The sequence below is a fragment of the Vanessa atalanta genome, chromosome 22 (genome assembly GCF_905147765.1).
Source record: "Vanessa atalanta chromosome 22, ilVanAtal1.2, whole genome shotgun sequence".
Taxonomy (NCBI): domain Eukaryota; kingdom Metazoa; phylum Arthropoda; class Insecta; order Lepidoptera; family Nymphalidae; genus Vanessa; species Vanessa atalanta.
In genome coordinates, this window is record NC_061892.1 from 9,815,272 (window position 1) to 9,835,392 (window position 20,121).

Here is a 20,121-nt window from a genome sequence, read left to right on the forward strand (position 1 = left end):
GTGCTTATTATCTGAGATTTATAAATTCATGTCATTATATGGCCTGCTGTAAAAAGCCCAAAATCAATAACCCTGAATCTTGGAAATCAGAATGGAAACAATAAGCATATGTTGGCTTAAGATGTTTTAGAACAAAAAAAAAATATTATTCTTCGATGATTCGGCCGCACTACCGGCCACAGATTTAAGTATTTTAATTCTTCATTGGACATCTCATTAAAATAATAAACGTAACGTCTTTTAATTGTTACCGGTTTCTTCTCGTGTCTTGCGAGTAGCTTTTTCAAATGTAGACTCAATATAAGTTTCGGATTCTAATTACGATTAAAATCAAAATACAAAAAAGAAAGAGAAAGCAATATTTATTTTTAAAGCTTTAAGCTTTTAAGAAATGTGTAGGCTTTTTTCTGGAAGGTTCTTGATTCTTATGCTTTCGGAAAAACAGCCGGCTAAAACTGGTTCCCCAGAGTGGTTGTGCAAGGCAGGGAATCTCTTAAAAATCACGCTATTTTGTCCGATTTTTGGGTATATGATGATGCGGATGAAACTTGGAATTGTGACACGATTTCCGAAGGTGAAATTGAGCAGCCGAGAGTAATACAAACGATTCCTTGGAAAATTCCCCGTGAAGTGTGCAGTAGACGTTGCAGAGTGATCCAACATCTCTACGCAAAGCAAAAGGCTTGATCGTCGATAATTCGATTCGCTCGGAGTTAGCATTAACAGCCTGTAAATTTTCCCACTGCTGGGCTAAAGGCCTCCTCTCCCTTTGAGGAGAAGGTTTTGGAGCAGAGTTAAGTATGGTCAAATGGTAGAAGTACTAGGGAGAACCCGCTCTGAGATGAGAACAGTACTCCATGTGAGGCCGAACTTGCGCCTTGTATAGTTTTAGGCGATGGGCCGACGTGAAAGACCGTCTTGCCTCGGCGAGCACGCCAAGCTACTGTACTATATGTGGTAGATATAATACTTACATAGTTAAATAGTTATACGATCTACGTTGATGATAAGAATAAGCAATGTTCAATTGCATTCAGGGAGTTAATAAATTTGGTATCTATTAATAAATAGTAATAACTTACGTTACATAATCATTAATAATTAAAACAGATTGTTCATACACGATCTTATAGATGATAAAATAACACGCAATTAGTAATCATTTGTAAATCATAAAACCCGCATACAACCGACGATGTTCTAACTTACGTTATATTTTTCTACTTTGATCTAAATTGCTTAATAAATCAAAATAATATTTATAAGAGGTAAGTTTTATTTGTGTGTTTTCCGGCTACCGATCCGCTCGATGGAAAACTTCCTCATTACCTATTTAGGGTTATAGATTCAAATCAGACATAAGCTACCACGGTACTCTTCAGTAATACCTATATATTATTTATTCATATAATATCATAATTTATCTTGTGATGATTGCACACAGTAAAAAATACAAGAAATTTAATAGTCACAAAGTACCTAGACTTTGCAATTTGAATGCTTCGTTATTACATCGGAAAAAACACGGGTGAAGTTATACGACACGAGTACCTCGCAGTCGAGCACACCCGTTACCCGCACGAAGGCGGGACGAGGAGCCAGTTTTTATAGAGAAGGTCGGCCATTATTTGTAAATTGAAAATAAAAAATATAGACATTCGTTCCGACGATAGTTTAAGTTAAGTTCTGTTAACACACGCAGAGGGTACTACCAGTGTTAACAGTATTTCAGTAAGAGTTGCAAATATTCAGTAACACGCTCTTGTGTCACGACACGTGTCGAAAGTTCTATTTAGATAAGAAATAAGAAAATATATGAAATTTCAAACAATTCGTGCTGCCGGCTCTTAACACCAGCGTGTCCGATCACGCCTCGCCGCGATAATGACTCCTACAAATAAAAAGCTATTTGCGCGTAGAAACCGGAGCACGGGGCTACATGAGCCACACTCTCGCCGAGGCACCGTACGATATAGAGGCACTCACTCATACTTTGATAGCTTACAGATGTGTATTATTCGTAACAGGACCTTCTGATTTCAGAACCAGACGCGCGGATTAGTTACTTCTAATGATAATTATTAGGAAAATAAGCTATTAGATATTATATTATATATTTTTATATCGATGATGTCTATGTTTTGTTATTAGAAGTTTTTTTTTTTCGATATATGAAAAGTTAAAGAATAGCAATAATCAGTCTGTATGGTTATATCACATCGTGAACGCGTCCCCACTTAGCAGGCAGCGCTTCCAAAGATTGTGATATTTTTCAATTACCGCATGAATGACTAGCGTCGTAATTACGAAATATGAAATTAGAAAGAATGATTGTTTACTACAAAATAGTGAATTAAATTAAATTTATGTTAGAATTTAATTAAATGTACAAATTTGATGTATTTAAAGTAAACAACGTTACAGTCGTTACTTTTCATATTTTGTGATTTGAAAACAATGTTTTATCGTTAGTTTTTGTAACATGGAAATTTCCTAACAAGTTACAAACATTGATTTGAGTCACACAATCGATCGCGCCAAACTAGCAACAGTTAAATTATCACCTCGACTGAAACAGAGCGCGCTCTCGCCGCGACGCCGGAGTAGATACTCCAGCTTTGTTTAGAGTTGTTTACTCACATCTTAACACGACCAAATATATCGTTATCAAATTGTCACTGTCGTCAATCAAAATCTGTCGTAATGTAGAATAGATAATGCTAGCAGGTTGATAGCAATGCCAGTTTATTTCAGAGTTATATTAACTTATACTACGACTTATATTACGCAGCAACAATGTTGTTGGTAAAATTACACGTTTATATTGAGGCTGTATCCATGTTTTATTTACTTATTTTCGCTTTGTGTTGTACAATAAACTGTAAAGTAAAATAAAGTTGATAAATGAATAAGTAGATTGTCACAACTATAATTGATTACTTTGACTCGCCACGAGATGAAATAATCACGCTCGAGAAAATAATTAATAACTTTCAAATGATAATAAATCAATATGATATACTTACAATCAAAATACAACAAACAATTGCCAAATCATATTGATACATACCCAATTACATGATCTAGCGGCCCTAGTTTAGAGCAAATGGCGATGTTGAAATTCGGGCGGAAATTTATTGATAACATCAAAACTAAAAGATCTATACTCAAAAAAGCAAGCAATAAGTAAACAGAAACCACACTTTTTTTTCTGTGACCATGCGACAAGCTTGCTTGCAAGCACTAGTCAAAGTGATCTAGATATTCGCAGTGATTATATAATATACATAAACAAATAATAATAGCTAATTTCACCCTACTTTCTTTGCAAAGTAAAACGCATTAATGAGTTTCCCGTGTTCTCTCCGGAGCACGTAGACAGAGACAAATGAAGAGCTGTCTCTGGGGAGCACGGCGGTAGACAGAGATACGCGTGGATTAATAGAACTTGTTTTTCCGATTATAAGGAAAGGAGGTTGATGAATTTACACATAATATTATATCAGAAATGTGCCTTGTTCTTCATATAAAATTAAAATTATGTATAAAACACGTCACACGTCATAAATCTAATTGAAGTCAGCGACTAGCGTGACACGCGTGAACTGCTGCTTGTGTTGTTGAAAACATAATTAGTAGCAATAGAACCTAAAAACACATTCAATATTTCCGCACACACATCAACACGCACAGAAAACCAATCCACATGTTATAGACAGACAATATTTCCTTACACTTTTTTATTTACAGCTAAATATGGAAGTATGGATAATTATTAATTTACGTATTATACAAAATAAGACTTTGAGTTAGTCTGGTATTTACCACTCTAAGCATATAGATATACATATCATGATAAATATTTTCTAAGCTTTTTAAGTTGAAATATCAATTACCTATTCAAATATTTGTTGTAGGATTGTTAATTATTTAAATATTATAATATTATATTTCATTAATTAGCTATGTTTCGTGAGCATTTCAAATCATTGATTTCGGTAAAGTTTAACTTTTGCGCTTTTTTTGTGTCCACTTACATAATCATAGCATGCGCTGGATCGAACTTTGTTTCCCGCTGGAAAACGCGCGTGTGCATCTACAAATCTACTATAGACGTTTGCTATGTGGATTTTTGTGACTAACTAACTAGCAGTACTCTGCAATTAACCAGCAGTACATCATGGTTCCCACCAGCGACCGCTTGAGGATGCAGGCTCCTTTTGCCTTTACGATGGATAAGGATTGATAATTGATTCGGCTCCTCTTGATGAGATGCCCTTAGTGCAGTTTCCTTCGTACCGCTCATCCGCCGGAACGAGACAGAGCAAGCGCTCCGCTTCCAGTCCCTCCCCACGGCCGCCTTTAGTACGAAGACTAAACCTGATCAGTCCTGCTCATACTACGATAAATTTAACCTTTTCCGTATCGTCACGAAATGACGAGGGAATGTTTCATTTTAAAATAAAAAAAATCCGAATCTAGAATCAAAAAGGGCCAACGACACGCGGTGTTCCCAGGCGGTCACCCATCCAAGTACTGAACGCGCCCGATGTTGCTTAACTTCGGTGATCGGACGAGAACCGGTGTATTCAACATGGTATGGACGTTGGCGACATTCATGTTTAATTTATGAAATACAAGCAGATAATTTCTAATAATTCTAATTCTACGTTCAATAGCACCATCTAACGTTGATGGTACAATTACGGCCATTTAGTTTTCGTAAACGGCGATAGATAGCGCTGTTTTCAGTTGTACGCGTTGGCGCTTGTCACACTAGATGGCGTTCGAGTTTGCTACCAGACTATAGGTAACAGAAATTAAAGGACTTCTTTCATATTGTTAAAGTAATAAATACTTCTTGGAAACATATAAATATGTATATTTCCCGTTGAATGATGGTACAAAAAGATGAACAGAATTCATCATGTGGAGTATTGGTTTTTTTTTTAAATATTTTAATAAGGTGTGAGCAACGTAATGTTGATTATATTAATTTATTAACAAAATTAATTGAAATTAAACAAAATAATTAAAATAATACTAACACGTAGCGATAATTTCATCTATTTGGAAAGCATCGTAGCCAACGTCCATACCATGTTGAATACACCGGTTCTCGTCCGATCACCGAAGTTAAGCAACATCGGGCGCGTTCAGTACTTGGATGGGTGACCGCCTGGGAACACCGCGTGTCGTTGGCCCTTTTTTATATTTATTTTACCACTACATAGTACATATTATTTCCTCTCTTTAACCGACTCTAGAGAGAGAGGATATCAATTTTATTTAAAAATAAAATGAACAACACATTTAACACGACACAAAATTTTCCTTAATCAATTTAGAAATTTATAAATATCTCATAAAAAACGTTATAAGTATAATAGGTATATCAATCGCCTTTACCGACAATGAGTAAAATAAAAACACAGCCCGTAGGTAACGTTCGTAAGTAAACTTCAATGTTAACTGTATTACTTGTATTATCGAAAAAACTACTTAACCGATTTGATAAAAGAATACGTGATTCTGTCGCAATAAAATATTTATAATTTCCTTTTATTTTTTTGGGATCTCGCTGCTAAAACCTTTTACTTCCCGTTTCCCCACGTGGAAGTGGGACGTTGGTGGGACTTGTCGGTGCCCTGGACGCCTAATGCGCCCCAGTACATCGGAATAGCTACTAAAAGCGTTACCTTCTCTGTCTTTTCAGCAGGCGCCACGGGGTCGCTTTCGTACACTACCGTGACGCCCTGACGATCTATAATAAACCGGATAACATTCGTAACTAGGTGTTCTCGTTCTTAGTACTAATAGTATGTAGGTCGTAATTCCCACAAAAGTATTTTATTTTTTTACGAACTTGCATTAAGTTTATATTGAGAAGCGACATTCAATATTATAATTTCTGTAAATTTGTTTCTTAATAAAACTTTGGGACTCAGGTTATATATTTCCCGAATAGACCTCTTCTGCAAAACAAAAAACATATTGGTATCGGCTGCATTACCCTCGAGCAGAATGCCATGGCACATGATGCTGAGGAATTAACTAAAATAAACAAAGTAAGTCGTATCCAGATCAGTCAGAACAGATATCTATCTACCGTCTCTCTCTTTGAAGCTGTATAGTGATAACAAGAAATTTTTCAATAAGGTCTATGGTTTCCTTTTTTAGCAATACATCAGGTTTTAGAGATTTAATATCTGGATTAAGAAATGTGATACATTTAATATTATTACTATTAAAGAGTAAATAGACTAAATGCATCAAATTTGACCCTAAAATAATGTATTATTTCTGAGAGAGCATTGATTACAGCGTCAGATAAAGCTTGATGTCTCTTTGTTTTCAGGGTCCTCGAGGGACCCCGCTACTTACCAGAGCCCCAGGTTATCTCTTGCCAATCAATAAATTTTGTTATCAGTAAAAATCATTCGCGTCGATCGTAGTTAACCGAACTCCTCCTCTTCTTTTTTTTTTAAGTGTACGTTTAATACAAAACGAATAAATACGACTGATACTTGTCATGAAATAAATAAATGGGAATTTCTTCATTTTCGTAAAGTCTACGTTACAAAAATTCGTTGGGTCAGTTAGATCAATAATCCGTATCCAGCATAGTAGTGCTTGTAAAGCATTAAGCTATATTATGTAATGAAAATATTAACCAACTTCAAATATTTCTTTAATAAATTGGAAATAGGAACAAACGGATGTAGTACAAAGAAAAAAAATTCAAAACGATGCATAAATGACGGATGTTTGTGGTAACAAGCATAAATATACGACCTCTTTATGTGGAGTCGGTTAAAAAGAGGAAATAATATGTACTATGTAGTGGTAAAATAAATATAAAAAAGGGCCAACGACACGCGGTGTTCCCAGGCGGTCACCCATCCAAGTACTGAACGCGCCCGATGTTGCTTAACTTCGGTGATCGGACGAGAACCGGTGTATTCAACATGGTATGGACGTTGGCTGCAAGTATTTCTTAAAGTTAAAACACTTGCATATTCTCTAACCAAATCTTAAAAATACTTTTTTGCAAAAACTGTAAAAAGGCCAACGACACGCGGTGTTCCCAGGCGGTCACCCATCCAAGTACTGAACGCGCCCGATGTTGCTTAACTTCGGTGATCGGACGAGAACCGGTGTATTCAACATGGTATGGACGTTGGCTACGATGCTTTCCAAATAGATGAAATTATCGCTACGTGTTAGTATTATTTTAATTATTTTGTTTAATTTCAATTAATTTTGTTAATAAATTAATATAATCAACATTACGTTGCTCACACCTTATTAAAATATTTAAAAAAAAAACCAATACTCCACATGATGAATTCTGTTCATCTTTTTGTACCATCATTCAACGGGAAATATACATATTTATATGTTTCCAAGAAGTATTTATTACTTTAACAATATGAAAGAAGTCCTTTAATTTCTGTTACCTATAGTCTGGTAGCAAACTCGAACGCCATCTAGTGTGACAAGCGCCAACGCGTACAACTGAAAACAGCGCTATCTATCGCCGTTTACGAAAACTAAATGGCCGTAATTGTACCATCAACGTTAGATGGTGCTATTGAACGTAGAATTAGAATTATTAGAAATTATCTGCTTGTATTTCATAAATTAAACATGAATGTCGCCAACGTCCATACCATGTTGAATACACCGGTTCTCGTCCGATCACCGAAGTTAAGCAACATCGGGCGCGTTCAGTACTTGGATGGGTGACCGCCTGGGAACACCGCGTGTCGTTGGCCCTTTTTTTACACTTTCGTTTTTTTTACAGACTATTTCCCATATCCTTCTAAATAAACTGTAATTGTTAATTTTCACTTATTTTGTTTGTATATTTTATCGAAAAATGCTTCATAGTACGTTTACAGAACTACAATTCCCATAGTCGTGAAGCGGACTCGTGAGAAAAGTTAGTTAGTCGGAGATGATTTTAGTAATACAGCGGACAGCAGGCCCGGCACCGGCATCTTGCGCGGCGAAGTCAAGGACACGTTTTGATTGGGCTAATGTTAGCGTACGCTTACTATTGGGTACATGACGGTTACTAGGGCGTTGTTATCTGTCAGTCTGAAGAACACGATACTTATATCGGTGGAATCTGTAAATGATTTTAATCGTTTAATCGGCTTATGTAAATTGTTCCTTTTGTATCCTGATATAATGGTCTTGAACAGGTAATTTTGAGATTAGGATTATTATTTTTTTAATTATTTCTAAAATTTTAATTTCTTAATTAGCATTTTACACGCGCTAAAAATACAATATTATTTGTTATTCCGTCTGACATAATATTGATCTTGAAAATAACTGCACGCACATGGCCAACGGAGCAATATTTTGTATAATCACTTAACATCTATAGAATTAATCAGTCCAATAAATAATTAACACTATGGTGTACACTCGGTGTACAGGTATGAGGTAATGCAATTATCGGGGACCCTATAGCGTTTTCTAGCTTCATAAATTATTATATATTCCATCATAAAGCAGTTTTAATCACAATATCATATTACAAAGCACTGCTATCTCCTTAGGATTTTCCAAGGTTTGGCCTGCTTTGGAACTCCTAGGTAGTTGCCTACACTGCCTACAATAGATAATCCGGTCTAGCAATTTTATTTTAACATTACATTATTTTTACATTAGCAGCCCGTAAATGACCCACTGCTGGGATAAAGGCCTCCTCTCCCTTTGAAGAGAAGGTTTGGAGTATATTCCACCACGCTGCTCCAATGCGGGTTGATGGAATACAAATGTGGCAGAATTTCATTGGAATTCGACACATGCAGGTTTCCTCACGATGTTTTCCTACACCGCCGACCACGAGATGAATTATAAACACAAATTAAGCACATGAAAATTCAGTAGTACTGGCTTGGATTTAAACCCGAAACCATCGGTTAAGATGCACGTGTTCCAACCACTGGGCCATCTCGGTCCAATCAATCAGTGGTCCAGCAATCAGTGGGGCTAACCGTAATGTTTATAGCAGAGCAACTGTTGCTATGCTCTCACCGTAACAGCCCTACTGATTGTCATTTTTAATTTGGTTAACACATTCAAAAATGTACACTGAGAACAAACTTAGACCGTAAAAAGACTAAAATATACCTAATACCTACAATAATTATATAAGTATTATTTAGTGCTAAGTCACTGGTGTTTTTTTATGATAATCATAAATAAGAAAATTGTTTTTATAACTTAATGGAACCTTGAAGGCAATGTAGTAATATTAGAAATAATTACAGCTGTCTGATATATCCTCGTTAAGACTGTGAATGTGTGTGTGAGAGAGAGAGTGGATAATAAAACACACACGTACATAATATATATGATATTTATTGTTCATATATCAATACTTATATACTATAAGTTTCAAATGTACTTAATTTACAATAATAACGTAATTATTACAATCTGCAGTTCCGACGTAAGAACAGCAAAGCGGTCGGCGGCAATCAGTGTTCTAACGTTAAATTATTTATAGCAATATTATAAATGCGAAAGTGACTGTCCGTTTGTCTGTTGCATTTTCACGACCAAACGACTGAGTCTTATTCGATGAAATATGGTTTCGTACCATATTGAAAGCTTGAACTCTAAACTTGAAGGACATAGACTACTTCTTTGTGCCATCGACAAAAATGTGCTTCATTTTATGAAGAATATAGGTTTAAATATATTCTACGACTTAAGTCGCGGAGCAGATGGTGGGATGATGTTACGTAATTGTAAACCGCGCGACGTTTAACGTCATAGTCACCTCTCAGCCTCCGTGTTCTAGATCTTACAGCGATAATCCTACGAGGATGATTACTCTCTAACGAGTGTCGAAACTCTCCGGGTACTACTTATGTTTAATAACCGAGAGTGTCAAGGCAGACAGGCTACGGACGCTGGAAGAAGTTCAGATTGGTTTTGAGCAAAAATAATTACTTGTTTTATTTAATTTATATAATATAAAATGTTATTGCATTTAGTCATTATTAATTAACTGTATTTTTTTATATTTGTTTACTATAAGAAAATAATCTTATGCACTAAAGTTAGGAGTGACAAATTTGCCAAGAGATCAGAATCGACTCTGCAACGATCACATCACTAGGCGGACCGAACACCATCCAGCTGTTGAGCTGTTAATTTTGGAACACTTCCGGTAGCATGCCGAGTACAACTACAAGTCTGCGAGTGCCGCAGCAGTAGGTCACACGAGAGTATTACTGCAATGATAAGTGCGTCACGCACGCACTTCATTATGAAACCCTTGTATAACGTCATGCGCCTAAAACGGTTTCAATGAAGAAGTCTTAAAGGCAAAAGTGAAATTCCGGTCATCTCATTGAATATGTTACATAACAATCACTCAGTCCGTGGGCGCCGTTCGGGCTCCGAGCTCCGAGCCGCGATCTGACCAGTGGGTCGCACCGTCTTCGGTGTTTACTTTCACGTGTAAAATGATACTGCGATGATTGTAACACTAATCAAATTATTTTTGAATGACGATCCGCCTTTCTGATAAACCGGTCGATTTAAAGCGTCAGGTCGAACTTAATCTGTAATTATCTACTCCGTGCGGTTTCAACCGCGTTAACTTTACTATTACGCTCCTGTGTACGATTCTGCTTTTGTAGGCTTTCTTAATAAATTGTTTACCTAATCTTGAATCGCTTCGAATTGTATGATATATGCAGAAATTAACTCGTTCAAACAAACTTTTCAGCTTTATAATTGTAGATTAAGCAATTGTACAGCCGTGAACAGTATTGAGCCGGCACTTACTCGGTACATGCAGTCGTACTATATGTACGAGTGCTCTTGTTAAATGCAACGTTTTAAATAAATATATATTCCCTTCTAAGTCAGATTTAGTGCAAAGAGTTATTTCGACAATAGTCCAAACAGTCCAAAGAGTCATAATCGAATGTGTAGCTTTCACATTCCTCGAATTCCTGCATACGATTGCCAATATTCCCACACGCAGTCGCTCTCTTCTCTGCTTCCATTACAACATCGAGCCTAACAGTTTGAACTTTATAATTTATGAAACAACGGTTTATATTTATAACAGATATACAAATGCATGTGCCATGCCCCAGTAAATAAAATCAAAATATACTTATTACAAGTAGGCTGAATTAGAATAGTCATTTCACGGAACTATGTTAAGTAAAGTTTAGTTAAGTAAAATTTAGTAACATTTATATCCACTATACTTACGGACGACTGTTGTTACAATCGTGTTCTACCGAGCTCAAACAAGATGTAGTCGATGGTGTATCGTCCAAACGATCTCGGTGCGTTGTGACGTAACACGTTCAATTCAGCAAAGCCATTGAAGAATGTTGCGCACAGGTGTGTGCCGTGTACGTGAGCTTTCATTGCCAGAGGCGGCTATAATGTGCGTGCACTGAGCTAAAAATTAGTGAAAATTATCTCGCATATTTAAGGTTCCGTAGGGAGTTTATCACATTTTTGTCATTTATTTATTTTATGAGTGTTCTACGAAATAATATGTACTAATACGTACACTCCTTTCACAGGAGACGACAGAAAGCAAAATAAGACTAAGCTGAACTTAGTGTTTAACTTAATAGAAGAAATTAATACAGCCTATAATTAAATTTAATGCCAATAGAACATTTTAATTCTTGCAAATCTTCGATCTTCAAATCTAAGTAAGTATATTACTAATTACTTCAGAACCGACACGTCAACGTATGAATTTTATTTTAACATTACGATTACTTATTTAATATTGATGTGAGGTGTACGTCACTTTTCACGAACGAAGGCGTGCTCTTCCATGTTAAATTATCAGCGTACATTGACAAATATAATCTCATTTGTAATTTTTTTCCAACTTTATTCTTACGTTAGTCACTCTTAACGATAAATTTGACCACTTTAATCAAACTTCGGCGACTTTTCCGAATACATTTTACAAATAAAACTATTCAAATCAGCCTACACAGATCTCCATAAACAGAAAAAAAATTCGAACCCCTAATCGAAATAATGTACTAGAATGTAATTTATTAATTCATAATTTGTATTTAAGATATAATAATTTATAATTAGTATTTCGTAATTACTGACAATCATTACGTAATTATTTCAGTTTTTATTTTTTAGAATTATCATAATATATACTATATATTTGAATCTTTGTCTTAGAGTCAAGCATTATGTAACTTTGTTAATTGTATTTTGAAGCATTTCACGGAACTTTATTTCAAATTCAGGTTCAGTTGGTATTCCCATAGATGTCTTAAGCTAGATTATATTTATTTATTCAATCTTTAAAATGATTAAGAAGAATCTGTCGCTATAGCGTAGGCCTAGAATATATCACTGTATAGCGTAGGCCCGCCTTCGTGAACGACCATTTCATAATTAATTTACCGCTCAATATAAACAATGTCCATAATGAGATTAGATCGAATCAAGAATAGATACGACCGGGACATTCACACTACGTATCAATAAATAATATTTGGCAACCTTCACGGAGAAAGTAAAATCGTTCAGAGTGCTTTCACTGAATACGACAGAATTAGGAGGCAATAACTAATATAATATGTTAACCAGTTACACAAACACACGGACACGCCGCACACATGCGCACGCGTCTTGAGTAATACGTCGTATATAAATTTTGGTAAAATCATTTTATGCAACGCATTGCATTTAAATTATAGAAATTTGACAATGAAAGTGAAATATTATCTAATAATTATTTTTTGTAAAACATAATTAAAATAAAAACGTATTTTTAATGCGGACTCTCTCACCGCTGAGCTTTCGCGAGAGCTCAATTTATATTATTTTATTTAAAAATCGTCAGAATCGTGTGTGAATAATTCCCATTTCTTTATTATATTTTAAGGTTATAAGACAATAGAAGATTATATATGAAACACATGTATTTATTTAACCTTTATAGTAGTTGTAGTAATCGTAATATTGTAGTATTTATTAATATTTACATTAACACCTACTACCTTAATACTAACTTTGTATCTTGATAATTGCAAAAAACACAATTATGAATTGTATTATCAAGCAATAACAATTATACTTTATCACAAAATTATATCGTACCTTAAATGTTAACACCTTGCCGTTCCAGGAAGAGTAGAGTAAAGTAAGTGTTCTGTACGGAGCTTCCATAACTGATATAAGCCTCACTACAAATCACATGCTTCACAATATTGAACAGAAAAGTCAAAGTACCCTCTTTTTTAGTATCAATGTTATTAATACAATTCAAAAATATTTTAAATATAATTAATTTATTATTATTACAGAATTTATTAAAACATTCAATAAATAATGTAAGCATTTTTGTAATCATCTAATTATTTAATAATTTCTTACTTAATCTGTCACGCGCATGTCGCATGAAGACTAATTCTGTCTCTACTTCGATTTGGCTTTACCTTCCAATCGACCGCTGACCGAAACACCAACGCCAAGGTGTGTGTTTTTGGGGTTTAATTGGACTAGGTTCAGTCGGCCTTGGTCCGAGACTTTGTTTAACAGAGACTCGATGAATAAGATATATTTACAGAAAGTTTGTATCTACGGTTTCGCTGCAATATATTTTCCTGGAATAAAAAAAGCCTAGCACTCTCCCGACCCTAGACTATCACAACGCAACAAATGACAGCGGCATTTACTCCGTTCCTTAAAGACGAAACAACAACACTTACACATTTTTTAATATTAATAGGAAGTTCTAAAAGTGCGAATAATATTCGGAGCTGCAAACATCAGTCGATATAAGGTATTACTCACACAGAGACACATTCGAGTTGCTCGTGTTACGTAAGGAAGGCGTGACGAAGAAAGCCGGACGCGATGCGTTTACCTACTTCGACGACAGAGCACTCCGCAGATACTCTGTATGGCTAAACACATTAAATTTTTCACTTATTTTCTATTTGTGATATAATATCCTTATTTTCAATTTTACAGTTAAGTATAATAAGTATTGTCGGTTTTCTGCAATACATATTGCTATTCTAAGGATTCAAGAGCTCAAATGATATGGAACTTGGTTTGAGGCACTTGTCTTCGCCCATTGACAATAGTATTTGCAGAAAAAATTGTTGAATATTTTTTATTCTGCTATAAAAGAGAGTGTTTATCATTAACTTAAAACCTAATTTACATACCATTTTTAAAAACTATTCGATAAATCAAATATATAATGAAATGTTATTTAAGCGCGAGTATTCTATTAAATAAAATATATTCTAAATTTCGAAAGTGTTACGCTTCTAAAATTAAATGAACTTGAAGTTTATGGTTTTGTTAATCACTGTACATAAAGGACCAAACGCGGCGTCGACGGGACGTCGCGTTTACGGGTCACTCGATGTAAATAGATGACTTAAAATTCCATCCTCATACCTCATAACTAGCGTTTAGTAATATTCAAATTTTAAACTAAGATTCGACCAAACAGCAGTGGAGTGAGTGAGTGAGATATGTGCGAGCGGGACAAACGGTTTGCTTCTCAAATGAAGTAAAAACATTTTATTGTGATCAGGGCCTTATGCAATCCAGTCTGAATGCAGTAGGTATAAGCACCAGTGGCACCTACTGGACATTTATTCTAACGCCAAACAACACACAGTACGTTACGTACTTAGAATTGGTGTTTCCGGGCTTGGGACTGAGCCAGCCTGATTATTCTTGTAGCTCGAGATCAATAACTCTTCGGGTTGGATTTCCCCGGTTGAGTTGAGTTTATGGCACTTGGCAGAGCATTGATGGTGTAAACGGTGGTACACGGGTACCTATATTTCTTAAATTGTAATGGCGGTGGGTGACCGTGACGTGACCGTTTGCCCCGAGGCGTGAGATACCGAAGCACTATTTTAGAAAAAGGTATAGAATATTCTTCTATTTGAATTTGTATAATATACTAATGCATAGTTACTACGCTAGGGTTTTCGAATATTGCGACTTTTAACAGCTATTGTTATTGGGTCAATAACCGACCTCGTTGATGCAACTGATAATACACACAATAGAAATGCTATACTTCATACTGCACTGTGCGTATCTCACTGTAGAATACATGTTCATACATGTTTAATAAATACACATACATTTGACGTTTGCATAATTTTACTTTTTTTTACTCTTAAGACTTCGACCCGTGAGACCTTCCTAGACGCGCATCCTTTCACATCCTTTTTGGACGGAAGCGTAAAAAAACAAACATCATAAAAAAGAGATGAGAAGGATATTAGAGAATGTTAAACGTCAGGACAGGGAGAGACTCGGCAGTTACAGAAATCCTATCTTTTTATTGACTTAATTTGTAAAATATTAACCCTCCGTCCAGAGTTCGTATGGATAGAATGAGGTCTAACCAGAGATTCGTTTAAACTAATGAGATAAAAACATACTTCATCCGATCTATTCGACAATAGTTTCTACTATAATTGAATACTGGATGTTGCTGATAAACTGTAAAACATTGCCTACGCGTTGCTTTATAAGATGTACGGTTTCGATAATCGACGACCTCGAGTCGAGTAGTGTGTACACCTGTTTTCATAGGTACGCCACTCCGAGGTTCCGGGTTCGATTCCCGGTCGAGTCGATGTAGAAAAGGTTCATTAGTTTTCTATGTTGTCTTGGGTCTGGGTGTTTGTTGTACCGTCGTTACTTCTGATTTTCCATGACACAAGTGCTTTAGCTACTTACATTGGGATCAGAGTAATGTAGGTGTCCAATATTTATATTTATATAATATTTGATAATGTATTAACTAAATATATTTACGCCCTCATTTCCTCTACAAAGTGAAACAAATGGGTAAAGTAATTTATAAAAATACGCGTGTATATTTTTTTTAAATTCTAGCATCGCTGCAAGTTTATTTTAACCAATATTTTTGGCAGAAGAGAAGAGCACATCAGCCTGTAAATATATTCGCTCACTCGCCCGAAGGCAATACAGAGTGTTGACGGTTTGCGGAAGAATAATTCCTAATTTAATCCAAACCCTATCGTTTTATCCCTCGCAATGGCAAATATTATTTCGTCAAAGTCCATGAGTATGTTTTGATTGCGCGTGTAATGTTACAAACGTTTAGCAAATGTTTTGACGGCGTTAAGCGTTTCCAGGACGTAGGAATTTTTAAATATCATCAGTCTTTAATAAACACTGAGTGTCGTAACATAACTTGACCGTTCGTTTTTTTACTTGTTTGTTATACTTAAGTTTTATTAAAATACATTATTTTCAATGATTGTTCAAGCATTTACACATACTTGCAAAGACTTGATTGACATCAATCAGTAGTTATCAATAATTTTGATACTTATTTAGATCCTCAGTATAAATGATGCCAGATGCCAGTACTGAATATATTTGCCCACATATTTAGACATACAAAATTGAAGTATTTTTAAGTGATCTGTAATTTATAAAACACACACACACACACACACACACACACATGATTACCAGCAATTCGATTCGTCATTTTACAAGATATATGAGATGTAAAGCTGCTGGCTTGGAATTTAGTCCGCGGGAGGAACCAGACGTATAACGTTTGTATAAAATGTCATCATCATAAGTTTATCGTTTCAAATAATATATTGACGTTTTTCATTTAAGAAATAAATAGAAAGTGAATAAATATTAAAACTGTTTAATATAGTTAACATGTTTTCTAGTTATATTATCCTAATCAGCTACTAATAAATTTCTCGAAATCTGTACGTACGTTGCCGTCGTCAGCGTCGTCGTAACGGCCGCTAGCCCGTACCACTGGTTCCACGGCCCGCACCACCCCGAGTCCGGCCCTGGGGCGACGGTGGCCACTCCGCGCGAGAGTCTAACAGTTTCTTTCAGTTTGAAGTCGACCGCCGTTCCGAAAGCACGCGGCCAAAGACGTTGTTATTTATAATTTATAATAAGATTTTGTGATGATGAACCATTTTTGGTTGGAAAATGTGATTCAGTCAAGCACTGACTTTTGATAAAATTTAAATTTTGGATTTTTTTCGAGTGACACGTGAATAGTGGATTATTAGTGTCTCGGCGTTATCTTAGAGGTACGTTCTTTAATTAATTGGATAATTATATTATATAGTATGTTTAAAAACAAAATGAAATAATTATGTATTTTGTAAATGTTCATAATTCTAATCGCAGTAGATTATTTTATTTTCTCTATTCCTACTTTATTGCACTCCAATTAACAAAATATTATATAACTTTTTGGGTCTCGTAATAATTTTGTTTTTGTAATTATTATAATTAATGAAATAATTTATTTCGAGAAAGCGCCTTATAGGAAGTAAATTAATTGAAAGTACTCGCATTTTACATACAAAATAGCACATTAAAAATAATGTGCGTTTAATGACGGAAGGCGGTATTTAAGTAACTTTACTACACGTAAAGCAGCTCCTACTGACTACTCCGACACAAACTAGAACACGACCACTAGAATTGCTTCTACGTAGAGTATTGTTACTTTTACTTCGGCTATAAGAACTAACCGTTGAGATCTTTTTAATTTTATCTTTTAATATGTTTGATTATTTTAATCTGAACAGATTCAACAAATAAACTTATTCGCCTTACCTGAACTTCTTGGAAAAAGTTATGGAGGAAACGCAAGTAAAGATTATGTCCCATACTATTGTCAGTGTCTTCAATATTACACGCCTATCAAGACTAATCACAACCTGACCTCCGCAATTCTTTAAATGTTGTGTAAAATATTACAGAGCAGTATTACGTAGCAAGCCCAGAGTCGATGGTCACTATCAAATATCGGTGTTAACGAAAGAGGGAAAGGTTATAATATCCGAGACTCAGGTTATAGTTCCAACGACCCCGAGCGACTCAAAATTACAATTAATATGATGAACATAATGATCCCGCCAGCCCCGCAGTGAAAAACTCGTTGACGTCATTGCTTTTAATTTAATTTTTTGTCGGCAAAATTCTGGGATCCGTATTTAAAACAAACGAAGACAGCTCATAAATGCTCATAATGCGTATAAATACTATCCATTTTTGATAATGAGAGGCCCGAGAAACGTTAATAGCGCTCAGTAAAGTAACTTTCTACGTAATCGAGAAATTTCAATGACTGGGTGGCAATATTATGTTGAGCCCGGACAGACATCCGCTAAAAACGGGATGCGAATCCACGACCATCGACAATAATAACCATCAATAAATATCAGCCGGCTGATGTTGACGTCACAAGAAATATATGTCATACAAGAAGAGGATCTCAATAATTGTAATCCCAGCTAGAGTTTCATAGTGCTATTGAATATTATTATACAATCAATATGTGGGCTGTTCCCGAGGCTCATGCGTGAGTAGACTGAGCGCGTATCAAGTCACCATTGACGTAATTACTAATTAATTAATATAATACATTTCTGAACCGATGGCCCTGATGAGTTTGTGAGCGCGCTTTGTCTTGTTTTAGTATATTATTCAAATTTTCTTTCTGAGTTGTTCTTAATCAGATGAACTACTGAAATCGCCAAGTGAAGTCATTAGGCTTCACTGGTTGGAGTGTCAGAGAGACAACGTCATAAGGGTCTCCTGCGTGAAAATCAGCTTCTCTTATCAGCTTTGGACACTGCTGTAACAATCAGGAAATAGATATATAACATAATAAGAGCTTGTAAATGCTATTCTGCCGGCTAAGGTCTTGGCCTCTCTCGAGGAGAAGTTAAGCTTATTCCACCCCGCGGCTCCAATGCGGGTTACTATATGTTTACTTACGATGTTATCCTTTGCGGCTAATTACGAGATATACGGTTCGATAATATGATGAAAAGTGTCGCCAGAAGTCTATATTAGCATCACCTTAGTGGACCAAACATATAATTCGTAGCAAATTATAGTTATTTGTATATTCATAGAGTCATTAAAGCAGTGAAATCATATGACGACACTAGACGGACAAAAACTACATTTCTGATGAGATTTATCGCTATAGAGACAATATTGGAAAGCTACAACAATGGCATAATGTCGACACCCGAGAATACTCGCCTTTGTAAACATCGGTCTCGTGTAAACATCCATGAGCGTGACTTTCACTACGGTTCAAGGGCATAAGGCTGTCTTCAGACGACCCGACACTCGATCATTCTAATAAGTATATAAATAATATTTGCGTATCGTTAGATAACAAATATATAATTTTCTTTTTATTAAATTATTAACTTTCGAAATTAATTAATTTATTATAACCAATAGAGAAAATACAAATATCAAATTATCATTTTATAGCAATCGTCACACAATGTGAGAGAGTGGTATAATCCGCTGCAACGCTACGACTGCTCTAGTTCGGCTTATCAATATATCTTATATTCATCTGACATTAAAGCCGTAAGTCTGAACAGAGCCTTAAGTGTTCACGGCACAGCATCTTAATCAAACAATTCGGATTGTTTTTTTATAATCATCGACTGTTAACCTGTTAGTCGAATATAAATAAAATATCAATTCAGACGATAAAATAGAAAGTTTATCGAATTGTTCGTTGGTATCGAGTGTCGTGACGCCTTGTCTTTTATTATACTGTTACTGCTTACGATTTTTTAATTCAAATATTTACTTTTTATTTTATGTAATAATAAATTCCAAATAAAATTAATATTTATGTAATTTACATAAATTACTTTTATTTCGTTTCCAAATTGTTCGTTATATAAATATGTTATAAGCATTTTATATGTGAATAATTTTTATTTTATTTCAGTTCAACTATTATTTTTATTAATTAAATTATATTTAATTATAACTTATAGAATAACTTGCTTCGCGTCATTATAGTTAGCTAATATATCTTACAAATACTGAATTATTAATTGTTATAATATGCTCATAGAGATAATTTCGTCACCCTGTTCTTGACCTAATGGCGAGGCAAGTGGCCACCATCAGCGATCAGTCAACGACCGCCGGACGCTTTCACGAAAGTTGTCAATAGTGAGTTGATTAGTGGTGAAAACCGGAACTTAAATAATATTATATTATGGCATTTGCATAATTCTCTCCTTGTCG

The 20,121-nt window shown here is 35.2% G+C and overlaps 1 protein-coding gene and 5 non-coding genes across 6 annotated transcripts in view; 3 read left to right on the top strand and 3 right to left on the bottom strand.

Annotated features, from left to right (window-relative positions):
- Window positions 1-4,492: 4,492 nt before the first annotated feature.
- On the bottom strand, window positions 4,493-4,611 carry LOC125072874. Its single transcript, XR_007120000.1, has one exon. It is a non-coding gene; the product is annotated as a 5S ribosomal RNA (ribosomal RNA).
- A 474-nt stretch (window positions 4,612-5,085) lies between these two features.
- LOC125072875 lies at window positions 5,086-5,204 on the top strand. The gene has a single exon (XR_007120001.1). It is a non-coding gene; the product is annotated as a 5S ribosomal RNA (ribosomal RNA).
- Window positions 5,205-6,866: 1,662 nt separating this feature from the next.
- On the bottom strand, window positions 6,867-6,985 carry LOC125072876. The gene has a single exon (XR_007120002.1). It is a non-coding gene; the product is annotated as a 5S ribosomal RNA (ribosomal RNA).
- An 81-nt stretch (window positions 6,986-7,066) lies between these two features.
- Window positions 7,067-7,185, bottom strand: LOC125072877. Its single transcript, XR_007120003.1, has one exon. It is a non-coding gene; the product is annotated as a 5S ribosomal RNA (ribosomal RNA).
- A 474-nt stretch (window positions 7,186-7,659) lies between these two features.
- Window positions 7,660-7,778, top strand: LOC125072878. Its single transcript, XR_007120004.1, has one exon. It is a non-coding gene; the product is annotated as a 5S ribosomal RNA (ribosomal RNA).
- Window positions 7,779-16,958: 9,180 nt separating this feature from the next.
- Window positions 16,959-20,121, top strand: part of LOC125072814 — a 29,282-nt gene continuing 26,119 nt past the window's right edge. The window contains exon 1 of the mRNA XM_047683513.1: window positions 16,959-17,126. The gene's annotated coding sequence lies outside the window, so the exon portion shown is untranslated. The remainder of the gene's footprint in view (window positions 17,127-20,121) is intronic.